The 19,713-nt window shown below is 33.5% G+C and overlaps 1 long non-coding RNA gene across 2 annotated transcripts in view; it reads left to right on the forward strand.

The window, feature by feature from the left end:
* LOC127554091 (uncharacterized) overlaps positions 1-19,713 on the forward strand; it is a 113,396-nt gene that overhangs the window by 17,606 nt on the left and 76,077 nt on the right. The window contains exon 1 of one of the 2 annotated variants that reach the window (XR_007951891.1): positions 12,701-12,786. The exons of the other annotated variant lie outside the window; for it this stretch is intronic. This is a non-coding gene — a long non-coding RNA (uncharacterized LOC127554091). Of the gene's footprint in view, positions 1-12,700; positions 12,787-19,713 lie in introns of those variants that run through there. 2 annotated transcript variants of the gene reach the window in all.

Here is a 19,713-nt window from a genome sequence, read left to right on the forward strand (position 1 = left end):
CATAAAAACAATGTAACATTCAATAGCAAAATTTGGCCCTAATCAGTAGTAATCAAAATAGAATTTTTAATGTTTTTAGAATTTTAAATCCCAAATGACTGGAGAGAAAGGATATGTTTGTGTTTGTGTCTTTATATGGTAAGGCTTGAGATGAGTTAACCTATTATTCAATTGGAACTTCTTTTATCTATAATCATACAGTTCCTTTTGGAGGACTATTTCTGAAGTCCAAGAATTCTCTGATTGGTCAGCTACTTGATACTTTTACTTATCCATTCAACTTCCCCTTCATTTGACCTCCATCCATAAAAGTCAAGGGGAAAGGCAAGAGTGTTTGTGGTAGAATATTTCATATTTACTTTTTAATAAATTAAAAATGTTTTATTTATTTATTTATCCCAACAAATATTCTAGTAATATTAAAAGCTTTTTTGGGATCCTGCCATATACCATACTAGTTTTTCTCCATGGTATATTTCAAAGAAAAAAACAAACATCTTTTATATTAAAAAACAGGTCTAGATATTATTTCTTATCTATATCCTTACCTTATCCAAATAACTATTTTTAAAAAAATATTTTCAATCTAAATACCTTCATGATTGCTTCGTGGGAGGTAGCTATAGTTTGGGATGCAAAAGCACTTGATTTTTCATATTTGAGTTGGGGAATAGAGAATCTAACATATTAACTATACGATGGGGCCAATGATAGATATCTTTAAGCCTCAGTTTCTTTATTGGTAAAACAGAAAATAAAAGTAATTGCAAAATCTGCTACTGTAGGCTGAATGTCCTAATCAAATAAGACAATTTGAGTCTAATGTGTAATCGATAAAGTTTCATGATAGCTGTTATTATTCTTAAACTGTCTTTATGTTTACATGTATTTAATCCTACACTCTTAGTATAGTATCTGACATATAGCAAAAGCTTAAAAATGTTTGTTGACTTCATTTGACTTACCTATAATATTCACAGTCCCCTTGATGGTACCTTTCTTCTTCCTACCCCCATTTATTTTACTATGAATACAGGGTTATCATGGCAGCAGAAGATTCTATCATTTCTATCAGCTTACCTGCCTGCGTATCATTTGAAAGTCCCCATCATCTACCTATATAAACTTAGTTCTGCAAGCTATGGACTAAGGAGAAAAGACTCCATTTTCCAGCTAGCCTATGCAATAAAGAAGGGGTTGGTCTGTTTTCAGAGATTTCAGGGGCTTTCAGTGGGAGAGATAGCACCTGGGTCACAGGATTGTGATAACCAAGCCCATCTGAAAAGCTTGAGAAAGCAAAAGGAAAAGGAAAAATCAAGGGGAGGAGCAGACATGGAGAATGACACTGTACCGCATAGTGTGCTAACAGGCTTCTGGCTCTGCTGGTTGGAGCTGATAATCCCTTCTTTGAAGTGTATCACAGTGCTATCCAGGAAAGTGTCAAGGAAGACAAAGGGAGGTGATTGTTTTCATGTTTGTCTCTGCATTATTTATGTTGTAGAGGACAGAGACAGACATCTGGGGAACAATCTTGGGTCACGCAGGAGTCCCTAGAAACCCAGATCCCTCACTCTGCCAGTGGAGAGGAAAACACAGCTGGATATTCACAGGGGGGGCACACTTGGGCAGCAGAGCCAGGTACTTGACAGCATGCCCATTTGAGGAACTTGGAAAGTCCCCAGGTATGGTAATGCTTTCTCACCGTTCTCCTTCTAACTTTCTATAGTATCATCCTTTCTCTATTCACAAGTTCTACCTGTATTACTTATATACCATTTTAGCCTTTTCAAAAGATATTCCTTTCAATAACCCTTTGTAGTAAATAGTGCAAGACTATTTTTTATGTATATAAAAGAATAAAATCATAGAATCAAATTATCATAAATTTGGGGCTGGAAAGAAACACAGAAGACCCGATTTTAAAGATGAGGAAATTGAGATTCAGGGAGTGTAAGAGACTTTAATAAGATCACATAAACAGCTGTGAAAGGATGAAATGACAAAGTTGAGATTTAGAAAGCTTAAATGATATGGTCACACAGCTAATAAATGATTGAAATGAGGCTAAAATTAGGTCTTTTGACTTTGAGTCTAAATCCAATCTTCTTTTATCCCCATCCCCAGTACAAGACTTCACCTAAGAAATTTTTTTTAAGGATTTTTTAAGGATTCAAAATATCCTCTAATTTTTCATTTCTCTCCAAAATTCTACAAGCAAATCCAAGAACTTCAGTGACAATTGCACCATGTATTCATGATTCTCCCTCTTTCTTCAATCTTGACAAAGAAAAAGGAGAACAGATTGTACAAACTGTATTGTTCTTCTAAGGTTTCAATGATGGTTAAACTTTGTATACCAATAATATTTGAGAGTGTAGTGAGTGGGGTTACATGCAAGATATACTAGAGGAAAGATGAGCAACCACACAATTCAATTTGGGAAATCTTAATTCCAAGAGAATTTTCATTTTCAGTGAAAAACTTAAATTATCATCCAGAAATTACTCCCAAAAACTACTAAGAAAATGTACCACACCTTAGCCCATTTCTTATCCACATGATCCAATTAATTCCCTTTCACATGGCAGTTCTGATTGAATGAGTCAAGGGTTAAATCTAACTCATTGCTCCTTCTCCTTTTGTTATCATGCTATATTCCTACAGGATTTTAAAAACCCATATTTTAAGACTCCAAATGAGTGATTAAGTAAGTTATTTGAGGCTTAGGATAAGCCATAGTACAAAGATGTAGGACACACAGATCTTACTCTATGTATTCTCCCCCGATGTTTTTTAGATTTGAGAGTAGAAATTATATTACATAAAATGAACAACAAGAGCAGTCTTCAATTTAAATCAGTAAACATTTTTTAAATATCTCATATATAAAAGATACTATAGGTAAAAAAAAAAATAATGTGAAAGAGTGCCACCACTTAAGGACCTTGCTTTCTTTTGGAAGGATGTATACACAAGAATAGTTAGTCCTCAACATTTTCACTTCCTTCTCACCCAGAGCAAGCATTCAGCCTCACAATGTTCTACCCTGGAATAGTTCTGAGCTCCAAATGGGAGCCGGTGACTGACCCCAAGATGTGTACTTTTCATGGGGGATGCAGATGGGGAACAGTTCAATCACAGAGTGGAAAGTGATATTAGAGATGGCAGGTTGCCCCTTTTCCTTTTGAATATAACTTCTTCTGATATAACTGCCACTACTCCTCCATTTATTCCTTATATTCAGATTTAATATCTTGTTATAAAGACTTGTGTGAGAAAAATTCATTTTCAACAATCTTTAGCAAAAGATTACAGTTTGTGGTTGTTGCAGGTACTTAACCCCCTATTTTCTATAGGTTCAATGTATCAACATTTACTTTTTTGATTTTTATCCATTTTCTAGAAACATAACCCCTGAGAAAGTTGAGGATTGATTGAATATATGAAGGAATCAATGGGAAAGTTGACAAAGAAGAGATGAGACACTAGGCTAAGCACTTAAAAATATTTCATTCGTTCCTCATAACAACTGAGAGATGCTATTATTATGCCTATTTTACAGGTGAGGAAATTGAAGAGAAAAGTTAAGTGACTTGACCAAAGTCACACAACTAGCAAGGATGTAATGCCAAATTTGAACTCATATCTTTTTGACTCTAATTCTAATTCTCTATTCACAACTGCACACTGTCTATAATCAATGGGTTGCTATATATTAGAATACTATTCTAGTAGGGTCTTTGGGACTCATACCATTAGACAACATTGTGGCTAGATTAAATTTCTATTGATTTCAATTCAATAAACACTTTTAAACTACCTACTCCATGAAAAGAATTGAGGAAAATAAATCATAAATTTATAATAAAAATTTAGAATATTTTGCTAAAGAGAAAACAGAAAGCCTGGGAAGCAAAAGGTTACACTGGCTCCAAAATCCATTGTTCCTTCTATTATACCACAATACCTCACACAGTGATTAAAAAAAAAAAAGAAAGAAAGAAAAAAGGTGATTCCCATGACATGGGATAAGAATTACACATAAATAACTCATACAGTGATTAAAAAAAAAAAAGAAAGAAAAAAGGTGATTCCCATGACATGGGATAAGAATTACACATAAATAACTATGATAAACAGGAATATGTGAAAAGGATAAAAGGGAGACCTAAAGAAATATAAGAAATTTGAGGAGGGGAAGATGACTTCAGTGAGTTGAATCTTTTCATGATTCTATCCTTATTATAATACTTATCACCTGATTTTACAAAATTCTTATCCATTTTGATACTTTCATGCAGATCATAGATTTAGAAACAGAAATATCCTTACGGGTCACTTAGTATGTTCTTTCTTATTGAGGAACCTGCAGCATAGAATTGTTAAGCTGAGCCTCCAAATCTCAGATCTACTGATACCTACCCCTTCCTTCAAGGACAAATGTTCCTACTTTGGAAAAAGTTTTTTGCTTGACACTTTCCTTGTTCCCAGATGAAAATGACTTCTCCCTCCCACCCAAATCCTTTTTCTGGGTCTTGTCTTTGCTGTTTATCACATTCACTCTTGTATTATGAATATTTACAGACAATCTATGGCCCTTGTCTTGTACAAGAGCTTAATAAATGCTTTTTTAAGAATGTTTTAATTCCCTATAATCAAAAGGTTTCCTAGAGGGGAATAGTTGGAAGAGATTAGTTAACAGAGAAGGTCAGGCTTTCTCTTTCAAGGAATCAAGGATACTGTCCTGAGGCAGGTTGACAGAACAGTACATACAACTCCTCTCACTTCAGTAAATATTTAGTAAGAAAAGGCCCTAGAAGCTGGATTGTTTTATACAGGTTGGAGATTTTAGCCCAGACATCCTATCTCTGATTTTCATGTTGCAGCAAAGCTAGTATAGTAGTGAGTCTCCATTTTATTTTCTTATCAAAGTACTAAATTATATTGTGACATTAAAAAGACATTCCAGAGATTATACACTTTAATTCCATTAGGCCTTTACTGTTCTTTATCTCTTAAGATGTAGAAATGGAGGTATAGAAATTGTGAGCATCTGGGATCTAGTCCATTAATATCTTTTTATTCATTTGTAGAATTTTGTTTTAATCTGAAGATCCTAAAAAAAGGTTCCTTACCTAAAATTGCATAACAATCAGTGACCAAGTTCTGTGAAATAACAATCTTTTCTTCAGATATTTCTCTTATTAAAAAAATTACAACAGAATAAAAACAACATGAATGATGAAACAAAATGGAATATGTATCCTAGCTAACATTTAAAAAAAAGAATAAAAAGAGTTCCTGCAGATTTATAAAATAATAAGAATGTAAAAGAGAGTTAAGTCCTTTTAGCATTGTCCTGGGCTCTGAAGGACACTTTTTTGATTCAAGTTCACAGCTTTATTGTGTTTGGAATTACTCTGGAAACTTAAATATATAACCACATCATCTATTATCTATTTTGATTTTTGGCCAAACCTAATACCAAATTCACTGCCAGTCAAGCTCCGTGATGACAGCCAAGGACAATCATGTGAAAATAGGGATTAGAAAAATGGTGAAGAAAGACCTTTTGGTGAATGTAAAGGAAGGGTAGCTGACAATCTTGTTGTGACTGAATTAATCTTCAGCTTTCTCTTTCATTGACAAAACCCATTATACTGTATCTAAAAAACATCCCCAAACAAAGAAAGAACATTTTTTAAAAGGAAAATTTAAAGAAAAGGGGAACATTTAAAACTTTACTTCCATATTTCAACCTAGAGCAGAATTTCTTAATCTAAGGTTCATGGAATTAAAAAAAAATTTTTTTGATAAAGGTATTTCAATATAATATAGTTTCTTTGTAATTCCATATATTTTTTGCATTTAAAATTTTATTTTAAGAAGAGCTTTACCAGACTGACAAAGGAGTATATGACCCCCTACTCCCATCCCCACCCATTCACCCAAGAATGGTTTTGAGTCCTGATTTCTAGATGGATTGTGTTCTCCAATTACAAAACTGATGTTATGAAATACCCTTAGGAGTCTCTGTTGGCACCTTAGTTTACAATTTCAAAGGAATTTGGAGGGAGAGAGTATATGGATGATACAATGCAAACTTCATTTTCTATCTGAGGTAAGGAGAGGAATTAAATGAATGGGGAAAAATGGAACATATATGGTAATGCAATGCTTGTATTAGTAAATACTATTAACACATTTCCAGGTACTAAAATGAAATATATAGGAGCAAGAAAAATAACTGACTTACCAGTTACTTTCTCGTGTTCTTAGAATGTCTTCTCTTTGATAGTTTTTGTTAAAATGTAAATCAAGAATACTGTATTTTGTGACTATGATCATTAGTATGCAGTAACTGACTTATCAAACAAATTCTTATACCCATAAGAATGGATTTAGGAATTCTGTAATCCTGCCTCTAGTGGAAATGCTGGATGTAAGGGAATGTTTTCCTCCTTAATTATTCTTTGTAACATTTCCTAAATTTGGCATTAGGTTGTCTCTTAAATAAGCTTTATAAAACATACCTCTCCCAGGCTACAGGAAGACAGATACACGAATATACTTTTGAAAATGCCTTGAATTATTCTGAGGAGTCTGAAAAGCAATGTGGAATTTTGCTTTCAAAAGGGGTAGAGTAGGTAAAATGTAATATATTCTTTGGATAACAGAACCTATCACCATACATTTACACAAAGGAGATCTAAAATAGGAAAAAAAGGAGAAGATTCGCCATATATGAAAATAGTCAACTGCAACACTTATTGTGGTAGCAAATAAGAGGAAACAAAGTTGTACCCATTATTTGAGAAACAGTCACACAAATTGTGACATTTGAATATTAAAGGAAGTATTGTAAGAAATGACAAAAATGAATATTTTGGAAAAACAAGGAAGATTTCTAGAGACTGATTCATTGAATGAATTAAGTAGAACCAGGAGACAAATATATTCAATGTTTATAGTAATATAAATGGATAAAAAGAAAAATGAAACAGCAACATAGAACTACAATGACCAAAATTGGTTCCAAAGAAAAATTTGGAAATTTACCTCTCTCCCTTTCAGAGTTGGATTTAGAATTGCCCTATTGCATAAATTGCATGACAAAGTGAACATCTTATTATTTTTTCCTTGAACTTCATTTTTTAATTTTTGAAATTTTGAAATTTAATTTCTTTTTGAAATTTTGAAATTTGTCAAATGACAAAGTAAAGAGAACAAAGTAATGGAATTATGCAGAGTCAGGTAATGAGTGAAAAAGAAAACAAGTCAGATCATTCAGATTCATACCTTAGAAATATGGCCTCAGATTAAAATGAAAAAGGAATAAGTTAAAAGAAAAGTCACTTAATTCAGTTAGATTTTGGTTTTATTTTTCATCCAGGTCAACACTAAAAAGGGTTCTTTTGGCCTCAGATCTTCCATTACCAATCACAGACTCTCAGAATCACAATATTTTCAGATTGTGAAATTGAGAGGAATGAGTTCATTCCAGGCTAAAGAGACACAACACCTATGCAAATGATCCAGAAGCAGCACAGTGTTCTACAGTAGGTTTGCCATCTTGATTTACTAACAATTTTCTTTTCCCTTATTAATCCTTACCCTCTTAAATCATCATTTAAGTTTTGTGAATTTGTTTTCTCACTTCATGGATATGATCATTTTTATCCATCTCTGTAACTGATATCCATTTCTATAACCAATAAAGTATATATAGACCCCAATCATTTAATATGTGTATGAGTGCAATTGTTCCAACTAACCTTCTGAAATATATAGACTTGCCTTGCTCAAATTATTGCTAATAAAAATTGACTTCATTTAAATTGGAATATCCTCTTCCTAAGGAATCTTGAATACTCTCCAAACTACATAAAATATAAAATCCATACTTTAAAAGCCATCTATCAATTCCTTTCTCTGTTCCTCTAATTTCACAGGGAACTGATTCAATCTGAATTTTCATGTAGATATGGGAAGCAGGAGATATCTAAATTTAAAATCTACCTCTGGCATTTATGAAGTATATAGTTATAGGCAAGTCAGGTAAATATTATGAGTTTTAGCCATAAATGAGAAAAATAGTTATAGTATTTAAAGCACTATTGCAGAGAACAAAAGAGATGAAGATCTTTGTCAAGCTTAAATCAGGATATAAATGCTGGTATTAATATTGTTATTATTAATATAAATGTTAATATTGTTATTAGAAGAAGACAATGACAATTACTTGTTTCTTGAGGGCAGGAATAGTCATAGTCTCATCTTTTTTATCCCTAATATCTAGTGAGGTACCATGATTATGGTACTGGCTTACTTAATGTTTGTTGAATTGATTTGAATTGAAACCATGTAAATGTGCTTGTATAAGAATGTGCTTATATAGTACAGGAATTTAATAATTCATATACTAAAAAATTATAATAAAACATTACTGCTATTAGTTAACTATACATACATACATACATATAAATCAATCAACCAAAATTATATACTACAACAAATTCTAAATATTGGCTATATAAATCAGGGGTCAGCAAACTGTTTTTTGCAGGTCAAATCTGGCTTACCATCTGTTTTTGTAGGATCCATGAGCTAAGAATATTTTAAAATGTTTTTAAATAAAGTTGTAAAATTTTGCAGTGAAGTAACTTTAAAATGCAAATGAAGTACAATAAAGTTTACAACATTATTTTAAAATGTAAAAAAACATTCTTAGCTCCTGGTCATACAAAAAACAGGTGGCAGGCTGGATGGCCTTTGGGCTTTGGTTTGCCTATTCCTGGTAGGCAATTAAACTATAAAATCCATGAACTGTTATCTGTCCCCAGAGTAAGTATGCTACAATTAATTCATCCTTGTACTTGAAGTTAAGAGATTTGGATTTGAATTCTGTCTTTGAAATTTGCCATTTTTGAGATCATGCGCAAGTCACTTAAATTCACTTTTCTGTAAAATTTAAGAGTAGTTTTTGTACTATGCATTTCTCAGGACTTTTTTTTCTTTTGTGAATATTCTTTTAAAAATGAGTTTTTATAAATGTGAGTTGTTGCTATTATTATTGCAGAGGACTAAGCAACCATTTAACAAAATCAGTTTGAAGGCTGAAGATTTTCTGCATCTTCAAGTATCAGCCAGTTAACTGGCCCAACCACCATCTCTGCACAATGTTATCATTAATAGTAGCCATGGTCCACAATTTTAATGGAATGTATTTGGGTGATATCACACCCAGGAAATTCTAGCTTTGACCCTTCATATACCAACCTATGCATTCCCTGTCCCATCAACAACTATTCAGCTCATTTCTTATCCTAGGAATTAGCTGTCCTCTCTAATATTGTTTCACTTAGCAAGTTTTCATGAAATCAATAATAAAATTAGGTGAAATGTGCCTATATTTAACACAAGATTCAGTTTATTCAGGGCTCATGGACAAGGAATATAGATCATTTCATATAATCACTTATGTTCAAGACATCTATATCAAAAAAATGAGGATGGGAAGGGAATATAAGTTATCCTTTTCTGCAAATGCCCTGCTCATTTCTTACTTTAAACCTTTCAATGTGTCATTCTTCTCATTTGAAAATCTCTTTCCTGAAACACATTTTTACCCTCTAATAATAGTCTTAAAATTCACCTGCTACCTAAAGGTTTCTCTGATTAGTCCATCCTGGCTTCCCTTTTTCTATTTACTTCCAGCCTCTGGCACTTACTTATATGACCATGAAAAGCTGCAATGTGAATTACATTTCACTGTATTCAGGTTGTTGTCCTTTTTTTGTATTCTCCATGTGTGTTGGTCCTCCTTGATTGTACATTACATTATAAACATGTATAGGGAAAGAAAATTTTTGTGCTATTTCTATTTCATTTTATCACCATGCAGTAAGCATGTTCAATACAAATTAAAAGGATGACATGGAAGTCAAAAAAACTAATTCAATTTTATACTAAATTAATTAGAACTATAATGTCCAGAAAGTAGATGCTTATAGCCTAGCAGTATTAATAAGAACACATCTAAATTCCTATATTTAATTATGGGAATCACATTTTAGGAAAGACATGGACAAGTTAAAACTGTTGTAGAAAGGGGTAATAGAATGGGGAAGGAAACTAAAAAAATATATACCCAGATCTTTTGCTGTAAATGGGAATGAGAAGGCTGGAGATGAGAAGGGCAGGGGTATAAATGAGGGAAACAGTGTTGTGGATAGAGGAGAAAATGTGTTATTTTTCTCTATTTATTTAAAAGGTTGTTTTATGGCAAAAGAATTCTGATTGTTTTGCTATCCCCAGAGGGTAGAATGAGGATCAATGGATGGAAATCATAAAGAGGTCTATTTTGGTTCTTTAGATGGAAAACCTTCCTATTAGAGCTATCTAGAATCATTAAAAAAAAAATCAAAATTAGAAAGGACCTTGGAGGTCATCTATTTTACCTTGTTTTTACAAAGAAAACCCTTCTAAAATATTTCTAGGAGGAGTTATCTTTGGAGGTAGTAATCGCCTCATCTCTAAATGTCTTTATGTGGATGACCACTTATAAGAGATGCTGGGAAGAGAGTCCCAGGGATTAGATGGCCCTCAAGGTCCCTTACAAGTCTAAGAATCTATGACTTTGCACATATAATTTCCAGAAGTGTCTGATTGCTGGAGAAATGCAAAGCTTTCAGATGAAAAATAGAATGGAGCTAGCAATATTTAATGACTGTGTCATATAGTTGAATAACTGGTTGACCAGCCATCCAAGGAAAGAAGTAACAACCTGATCAGGACTTATGGTAACAGTTTTTTCTGTTCTTTCTCTGCGGGTCGATTTCAGAAATTGCCTTCTTACTCTTTTAGACTCAATAAGTTTAGCTATTTTTTTCAGAGATATATTTTGGTTACAAGGCATAATTCCCTTTCAGAATCCAGAATCTTATATAAATGGATCCACTCAGTATAAGAGAGAATTATTTCTTGTGCTTAGTAACTATCACAACTGAATGTGTCATTTCTGGCCAGAGGTACATCTGTACTTTGATCTAGGCCATTTTGCTTTGAGCCAGTCTGTTTACACAAACGCCATTTTTAGTTGAATTTTAACCCATCCATAAAAGCTAGAAGCAAAAGCTATAAAACCATCACATTAAGCATAGCTACAGCTGTCCAAGAGGTCCTAGACTTATTCAGAAGAAGTGATAACAGCTTTCAAACCTTTCTTGTGTTAAGAAACCAAAAAGACATCATTGAGACCAGCTTTTAGATAGCTAGCTATCTAAGATGTCTTTTTGGTTTCTTAACACAAGAGAAGGTTGAAAGTCACTTTCAAGTGGAAAACACAGATAATTTAAACTGTATGTAATTAATCACAAAGCTCATTGCATGATTTCAGGAAATCATTTAATCTCTCTGAGCCTCAGTTCCCTTAAGTATTTGCTCATTCATTCCATTTCCTACCTCCATTTCTTTACATAATATTTAATGACATTCCCCCACCTTCCCACCCCATGCCTGGAGGTTTGTGTCAGCAATTTCACCTCCCCAAGCTCTATCTCTTAGAATCCCCATCTTCATTGGAGTGTCTCCTCATGGGGAAGCCTTTTCCAATGCCTTCTTTAATGTTATTTCCCTTAACAAATGATTGTGCATATACTTAACTTTTCATGTTCTTTTCCTTTTTGTATAAGGAAAGATCCATGACAGCAAAAGCTGTTTTACATCCCTAGTGACAAGAATAGTAACTTACACATAGTAACTGCTTCATAAATGCTTATTGGATTGGACTGCAAAATGAAGTATGTGCATGTATGGCAGTGGGCACTAGGGATGTAAGCTCTCTAGGGTTCCTCTTTTATTAGAAATTTTCTAATTCAATGAATAAGTGTTCTGTTATGCAATGTATGCATTGTCTTGGAGGAGTCCTAGTGAATATAGAAGTGTTTTTGGAATCAGGAAACCTGGATTCAAATCCTTCTCTTGATACATACTGGTCTTAGCCATTGGGCAAGTCTTGTAATCTCTTGGAGCCTTGGAAAACTCTATGACTATAAAATGCAGAAAAGGTGCTCATCTATTTTGTTTGAGGAAAAGGAAGAAGCTAAAATTTCAGCTACATGTGACAGAATTATAGGTCAAGTAAAATGTGTGAATGTGTGTGAGACATGAGAAAAACTATTACTGCGAGTATATACACATACTGCCTCCCATAATGTATTTGTACATGAGACATCTATAAAATAAGATAGTATGCTAAATTGCTTGTCAATAATATATATCAATGAATTTAGAAGAGAAAGGTCAGTATTTTGTGTATGAGATACACAGCCCAACTGGGCCCAGAATTATATTTATGGGAAAATTGTACCTGCATGTATAAAAAAGTGGTACTTTAAAATTGTTCTTCATACTATAAATTATACATTTCATCGGCCAAGAAAACTGCTCTAGTTCCATTTCTCTGAATAGACTGATTTCCTTATCCCCTAATTCTTAAAATATTGAACTTTCATGTTTGTGTAAGAACCCTTATCTTCTCCATAATAGAACCCAGATTTATCACCTTTTTCCTGCAGTGAGGTCACAGTCCTGTGTTTGTGACATAGCAGTCAGTTGCCATGGAGATGATTGCTTTATCACAAACTCCTCTTTTCAATGACTTCACAGCAAGGTTATAAAGAAGCAGATGGGCTGTGAAGGAGACAAACCCTTTTGTCTAAACACAAATCACATTGATAATTAATTAGCTGAAGCAGCAGGGGAAATTTTGAAAATGTGTGAAAGGTAAAAAGGATTTCTATTTATTACATATTTGATAGTTCTACTCATCTCATCAGAGGGGAAAAAAATAATGGAAAATTTATGGAAGGCCTGTCTTATGAAGAGGTAGAATTCTGGAATTTTGGAATTGTCTAGGAGCTTAAGAATAGACATAATTAGCCACTAAATAAACATTAATGGAACATCTATTCTGGGATAGGCATTGTGCTTAATCCTGAAACACGAAAATCCAGTTATCTCATTTGGCAAAAATGAAAATTCAAGGCCTAGTGAAGTTAAGTGATTAGTTTAAAATGATAGGTAGTTGTGAGAAGAGAAAAGATGTGTATTTAAAATGGAGAGAACTGGAGTCAATCAAGTGGAGAAGGGAAGGAGCCAGACCTCTCTTTCCATATTTATCACTGATTTGCATTGTGAGACTAGGAAAGCTGGCTAATTCAGTTTTTCCAGCTTCACAATGGGGATGATTATAAAAATCCCACTTAAAAGTTGCTATGAAATTTATATAGATGATATTATCAACAAATCACTGCAAATTTACAAAAGAAACCATCAGGCTTATTATTAATAATATAATTGATGTCTTTCACATAGTAGATAATTGATTAATGTTTATTGAATTAAGTAGGCTTCTGGCTGTTTAAGTAGGCTTCTAGATGCATCTGTGCTATTAAGCACAGATGTAATTTAGGGCTATGAGATTATAAATTTAGATCTGGAAGGGATCTTGGAGTTTATTTAGTCCAATTCCCCATCTATAGTTAAATCCATTGAAGGGACTTATCCAAAACCACACAGATTGAAAGTGAAGGAATTAGGATCTAAATTCAGATCCTCCAATGTCATGTCCATCACTCTTTCTACTCTTCTCTTTACATCCTTAAACCCCTCTACTCTGAGTCTGAGCTTAATGATAATTGTTTTCTCCCTAGTGCAAGTAAAATATAAGATTAAGCTGTTTCTAGGTCAGACTTTTTCTACAAAGTTTAAAATTCTTGCTTCACTACAGGTGAGAAAGGAATGGGTGAAAAGTTGTTTTTAAGTACTCTTGAAATCACATCACTTAAGTCCTTACCTAGTCCTCCTAAACTAGGTAGTCCCTAGTCTCTAGTAACATAAAGGTCCTCACTTGTCATGCAGTTAAATTCCATAATTTACACATGAAAATATGCTGGCTTGTGCAAGATCATAAAACTACACAATAATGGCAAAGTGAAGACTAGAACTGGGTTTTAAGACTGATATTCTTCTTACTTCAACAAATGAATACCTTTTGGCATTATTTAATAAAATATCTATTATATTCCAAGGTAACATGCCAAGTGTTTAAAAAAAAAAGAAAGAAATGAGTCACTTTTTCATTTCCTTCATTTATAAAAAAAGATGTTTACTAAAATATTTAGATAATTATTACTAATAATGAATATTTAAATAGCATTTACAATGTACCAAATACCGTGCTAACTGCTTTATATTTCCTTTGATCCTCACAATAAGCTTTGAAGATAGATACTATGATTATGCTCATATTATAGATAAGGACACTGAGGGAAATAGAAATTAAGTTACAGAGGATTGTAAATATTTGAAGCTATTATTATCCCCATTTTACTAATTAGGAAACTAAGGAAAATAGAAGTGAAGTGGACTTTATAGCTAGTAAGTATCTAAGGTCAGACTTGAATACTAGTTTTCTGATATCCAGGTACAGATCGCTGCCCACTACCCCAACCTAGCTGCCCTACTATGAAAATAGAAGGTATCTTACTTTTCCAGACAATAGGCTTATATCTCTTTGTCTGTTTTATTTTTTTTTCAAACTTTCTTTCATGATCTTAATTACATGTCTATGAAACAGAGATAATAAGTATTCTCCATCCAAATTCTTCTTTTAGCCAAAGTCTTGATTTTAAAACTTTTATTAAAGAAATTTCTTGTCAAAATCTAGATTTCTAACTTCAATCCCCCAACTCCTTTTTGATGTTATTAAATATTGGCATGCTTATCCATATTTTGGTCTCAGATAAACAGTTCTTCAGAGCTCTTCACAAATCACTTCGCCTTGGCCAGATCCTCTCTCTTCGATGTGTCTATCTATACTGGGATCGTAAAATGTGGGAAAGACAAATTCTGGTTATATGGCTGTTTTATAAAGAAATTCTTTTCTTTTTTCTATCATGGTCTAGCTATCTGGTTAAGTTTATGGATCACTTCTCAGAATAATATTTTTAAATGCAAAAATTAAAATGTAAATACACATATATATGTATGTGATTACAAAGAAAGATTGTACTGAAATAAAGAAGCAATTTGTTTTCCATCCAAGTTCCCAAATGCCCTCAAGTCTATCCATGAAGGTTTAGAATCCCTGTTTATGCAGAAAACTGTCTATAACTAATGTGAATACATTCAGTCTTTTCACAATAAGTACATGATAATTTTTGCAAAGTCAAAAATAAAGTACCCTGAGATCTTCTGAAATAAATAACATGGAAATCAACAACGCTATGTCTGCTATTCATTTTCCCTCTAAGGAAATGACTGATTTGCCAAAATTGTAAACAACAAAAAATAAAATAAACAATGAAATGTTAAAGGTGAAGCAAAAGTTCTTATCAGCAGCAGCCCCTTTGGCCTGAGTTAACCAAACTATATCTAACCCTTCCATCTTGGAGTCGAAACTATGCAAAGTAAAAAAAAAAAAAAAAAAAAAAAAAAATTACATCCGGTCTGTTAACTGGGTAATTTGATTTCTATGTGTTTATGAGAGCAGTGAGGCATGTTTGTCTCCCTGTGTATGTAAGCATAGATGTTGGCAATTAACCCTGAGGCGGTTTCCTTCCCTTAAGCAATCACAGTTGTTTGCTGGGACCCCTGCACCAACTTCCTCTGAACTTGGCATTATGCTAATATTCTATGCCATGTTCCAGGCTAATGGGGAAGGGATGGCAGAAGAAGAAGCTTCTTTCTTTGCTGTTTGAAATGCCTCTTTTTGGAAATAATTAGTCTGCCCAGTTGAACTTCAGAACATGGAATGATGATTAAGATTGTGTCAAAGTACCTTTCTCAATATGGGAGGACAGAAATTGAATAAAAAAGTAGAAAGAGTTACAGATAAAGGGGTGGAGATTTTAAAAGGGTTTATGATAATAAAGAAAAAATGCAGCTCCCCAAAATGCAGTTTCATTCATGATGTAAAGCTATTAAAGAGATTTTATTGATATAAAAGTACTCCCCAGGGAAAAAACAGTGTTTATCAATGCATGTTGTCACCTTCTCTGAAATTGTTATTTCAATGACTTGCTAAGAGTCACATAGCCATTATGTGACAGAGGTAATAGTTAAAACCAGATCTTGCTAGCTCCAAAGTTAGCTTTCAATCCCCTATGCCATGACTGCCTCTCAAACTTACCTGTCAGGGGAGGAAGCCAGCTAGAAGCAGCTTAATTCCAAGGTCTCTTTCCTCTACCCTCCTTTCTTCAAGTCTCTCCCTGCTGTCATTCACATGATAATGATCTGCATTGTGGGCATTTGCTGGAATACATTAATTTTTTTTTTCTCTCCGTGGATAGAATAGAGGTGGGTGTTGAGGGTTCCAATGAATACAAATGAGCTGTGTGACATATTCTAGTACCATCTATGGTCTTTACTGAGGGACATCCTAGATGCCTCCTTGTTTTCATCTGGCATGGGAAGGAGAGAGAGTGAATTGTTAGCTATCAAAGAGCTTTGCCATCTGGATCAATTTCTCTAACTCACACCCCAAAAATGTTCTTGAAATCCCTCATCTCACAAACTTATGTCTCCAGCACAGAATGTCAATGAAGGTAGTGAAGGGTGTATCAATGCCAATGTGATGTTCCCCTCTCCCTTAAACAGGACAGAGAGTCAAATGTTTCCTTCTACCTTGCAATTTCCACAACAATGTGGCAATACTCTTTGATTCCCACTTCCTTAGTAATTGTAACTGTTAATAAAGAATCAGATATTCTATATGCTTTTAAATATTTGAAATATTCATGAAAATAAAGTTTAAAGAGTCTGATTTTTTTCAGGCTAAATCTTCTCCTTTTCCATGCAATCAATATCAGTTAAATCTTATTACTACATATATCTCATGCCTTGTCTGGACACCCATTTTGAATTACCTTATACTTCCTAGACATCTCTACTCAGATGGTTCATAGGTATTTCAAGCTCTGCATATCCTGAAAAAGAATTCATTCTCTTTCTTCCTATATCCAACCCCTTTCCCAAGTTCCCTTCTTGACAAACTTGCTACCTTGGAATCATTCTTAATTCTTTCTTCTCCCTATTTCCCACATCCAATCAGTTGAAAAGTCTTGCCAATGCTACATTTTAGGACCTTTTGCACCCATCCCTTCTCTCCACTCACACAGCTAGCTCACCAGCCTAACTCAAATTCTTATCATCTTGGCAACAGCTTCCACTTTCTCCCCTGGCCAATCCACCATCCATCCTAGCTGTCAAATTGATATTCTTAAACCAGAGGTAGAATCTTACCATTCCCCTATTCAAAGAACTGAAAGACTCTTCTGTTCAGCATTTAAAAACCTTTACAATCCTTCTCTTTACTTATTTTTCCAGACTGAAATCACATTATTCTTCTTCACTCAATACTCTTGTCAAAATGACCTACCTACTTACTGTATACTATACATGATGATGGCCCATTTTCCACATGCATTCCTATTATCATCAATCTCAAAAACCTTTTTTATATATCTCCTTTCCACCCATACAATTACCATCTTAATTCAATTTCATAAAAGTTTTTGCCTGAGTGATTTCAATAGCATCTTAATTTTTTTTTTAAATTTTTAATAGTTTTTTTTATTTACAAGTTATATGCATAGTTAATTTTACAGCATTAACAATTGCCAAACCTTTTGTTCCAATTTTTCCCCTCCTTCCCCCCACCCTCTTCCCTAGATGGCAGGATGACCAGTAGATGTTAAATATATACACACACACACACACACACACACACACACACACACACATATAGTATAAATTAAATACAAAATAAGTATACATGACCATACCATTATTTTGCTGTACAAAAAGAATCGGACTCTGAAATATTGTACAATTAGCCTGTGAAGGAAATCAGAAATGCAGGCAGGCAAAAATATAGAGATTGGGAATTCAATGTAATGGTTCTTAGTCATCTCCCAGAGTTCTTTCACTGGGTGTAGCTGGTTCAGTTCATTACTGCTCTATTGGAACTGATTTGGTTCATTTCATTGCTGAAGATGTCCAGGTCCATCAGAATTGATCATCATATAGTATTGTTGCTGAAGTATATAATGATCTCCTGGTCCTAGCATCTTAATTTTTGTCCTTACTTCCAGTCTCTTCCCTCTCCCGTGCTCATTTAGCATGCCAAAATGCTCTTCCTAACCACGGAAATCCATATTAGGACTTTCTAACATAGTTTCACTATGTGCTTCAAAAATAAACAACTAATTTAGACATTCAGTGTCTAAGACAAAAAGTTACAAATGAATCACACATCTATCCACATTAGTAAGAGAGAGTTTTCACTTTAGAGTTGCCTACATTGATAAAGTTTTACCAATCCCAAACAAATATTTTATATTTACTTATTTGTGAACATGTTTCTCCCTCAGTGGCATGTGCGTATGTGTGTGTGTGTGTGTGTGTGTGTGTGTGTGTGTGTAGCCCCAGTAATTAATAGAGGCTTAATTGCTGAATTAAATATCTTACACAATCAGGCTATCATGTATTAAGTCCTAAGAAGTCTATTTAAGAGGAGGTCACAGAGACTTCAATTCAATGATTTATGGGAAAATATAAATAAGATCCATAATGGATCAGATGGAACAAATGGATCACTCACATGACCACTTTTTACAGATGAAGAAACTGAGGTTCATAAAGGTGATATAAGTAGAAAGTGAAGGAAACATTGGGCCACATGTGGTTTTTATCTGCATTGTTGGAAAAGATACCCACACTAATCAGATCACAAAGCTTAAAATAATTACGCAGGTTTTTTTTTTTTCCTCTTTCATTAGTTTCACATAATCTTATTACTATTGATGTTAAAATTCCAAATCCCTGAAATAGGTTGTCATTCTCTCTGTTAATCCACTCTCAGTCTTTTTTTAAATCAAAAAGAAAGGGGAAAAATACTAATAAAATCTTCCTTTTCTTTTTGCTTAAGCAAACTTGTTACTTTCTTTTTTCTTCTTTCCTTTAAAACCATCTGTCCCAGAATATATATCCATAAAAAAATCAGAGGAATTTAATCAACAGATACTATGAAAGATATATATGAAATATAAAGAGATTATATTCAGAACATGTAAAACCCACCCATAATCTAGGAATACATGCCCATATTTAATAGGCCCAAGGAATAACATTACTCTCAGAGAGGATGGACATATATTGCTTATGGTATTAGTGCTCTATCTCTAAGATTTTCAGAAGGGATTTGGGCCACACCAAGACTTTTGAAGAACATGGCTTGATATCATGTCTAGCAAAGTTTGTTTCAGAACTCTTAAACATACTTTAGAAAGAAAATTAAACAATAGGTATCTCCAGGTCATTTCCAATAACTCATCCCAACTTTTCCATACTGCTTTCACCAGACAGGAGATAGTACAGCATTGTTGGAAGATTACTGACTAAAGATGACAATCCACCTGTATGACATTGCACAAATCATATAATCTTCCTGGGTATTTATTTCTTCATCTTTAAAATGAGAAGTTAGATGAAATGGACTTTAAATTTTCTAATAGTTCTTTGTTTATGGTGATAAGAATAAAAGTCATGAGTTTTTAATAATAAAACTCACTTGATTTTAAAACTCTTACTAGATCTCATTTTATCCTGAAAACTAATCTATGAAGTGGTGCTATTATTATTTTATAC

Source organism: Antechinus flavipes, chromosome 3 (genome assembly GCF_016432865.1).
Source record: "Antechinus flavipes isolate AdamAnt ecotype Samford, QLD, Australia chromosome 3, AdamAnt_v2, whole genome shotgun sequence".
Classification (NCBI taxonomy): domain Eukaryota; kingdom Metazoa; phylum Chordata; class Mammalia; order Dasyuromorphia; family Dasyuridae; genus Antechinus; species Antechinus flavipes.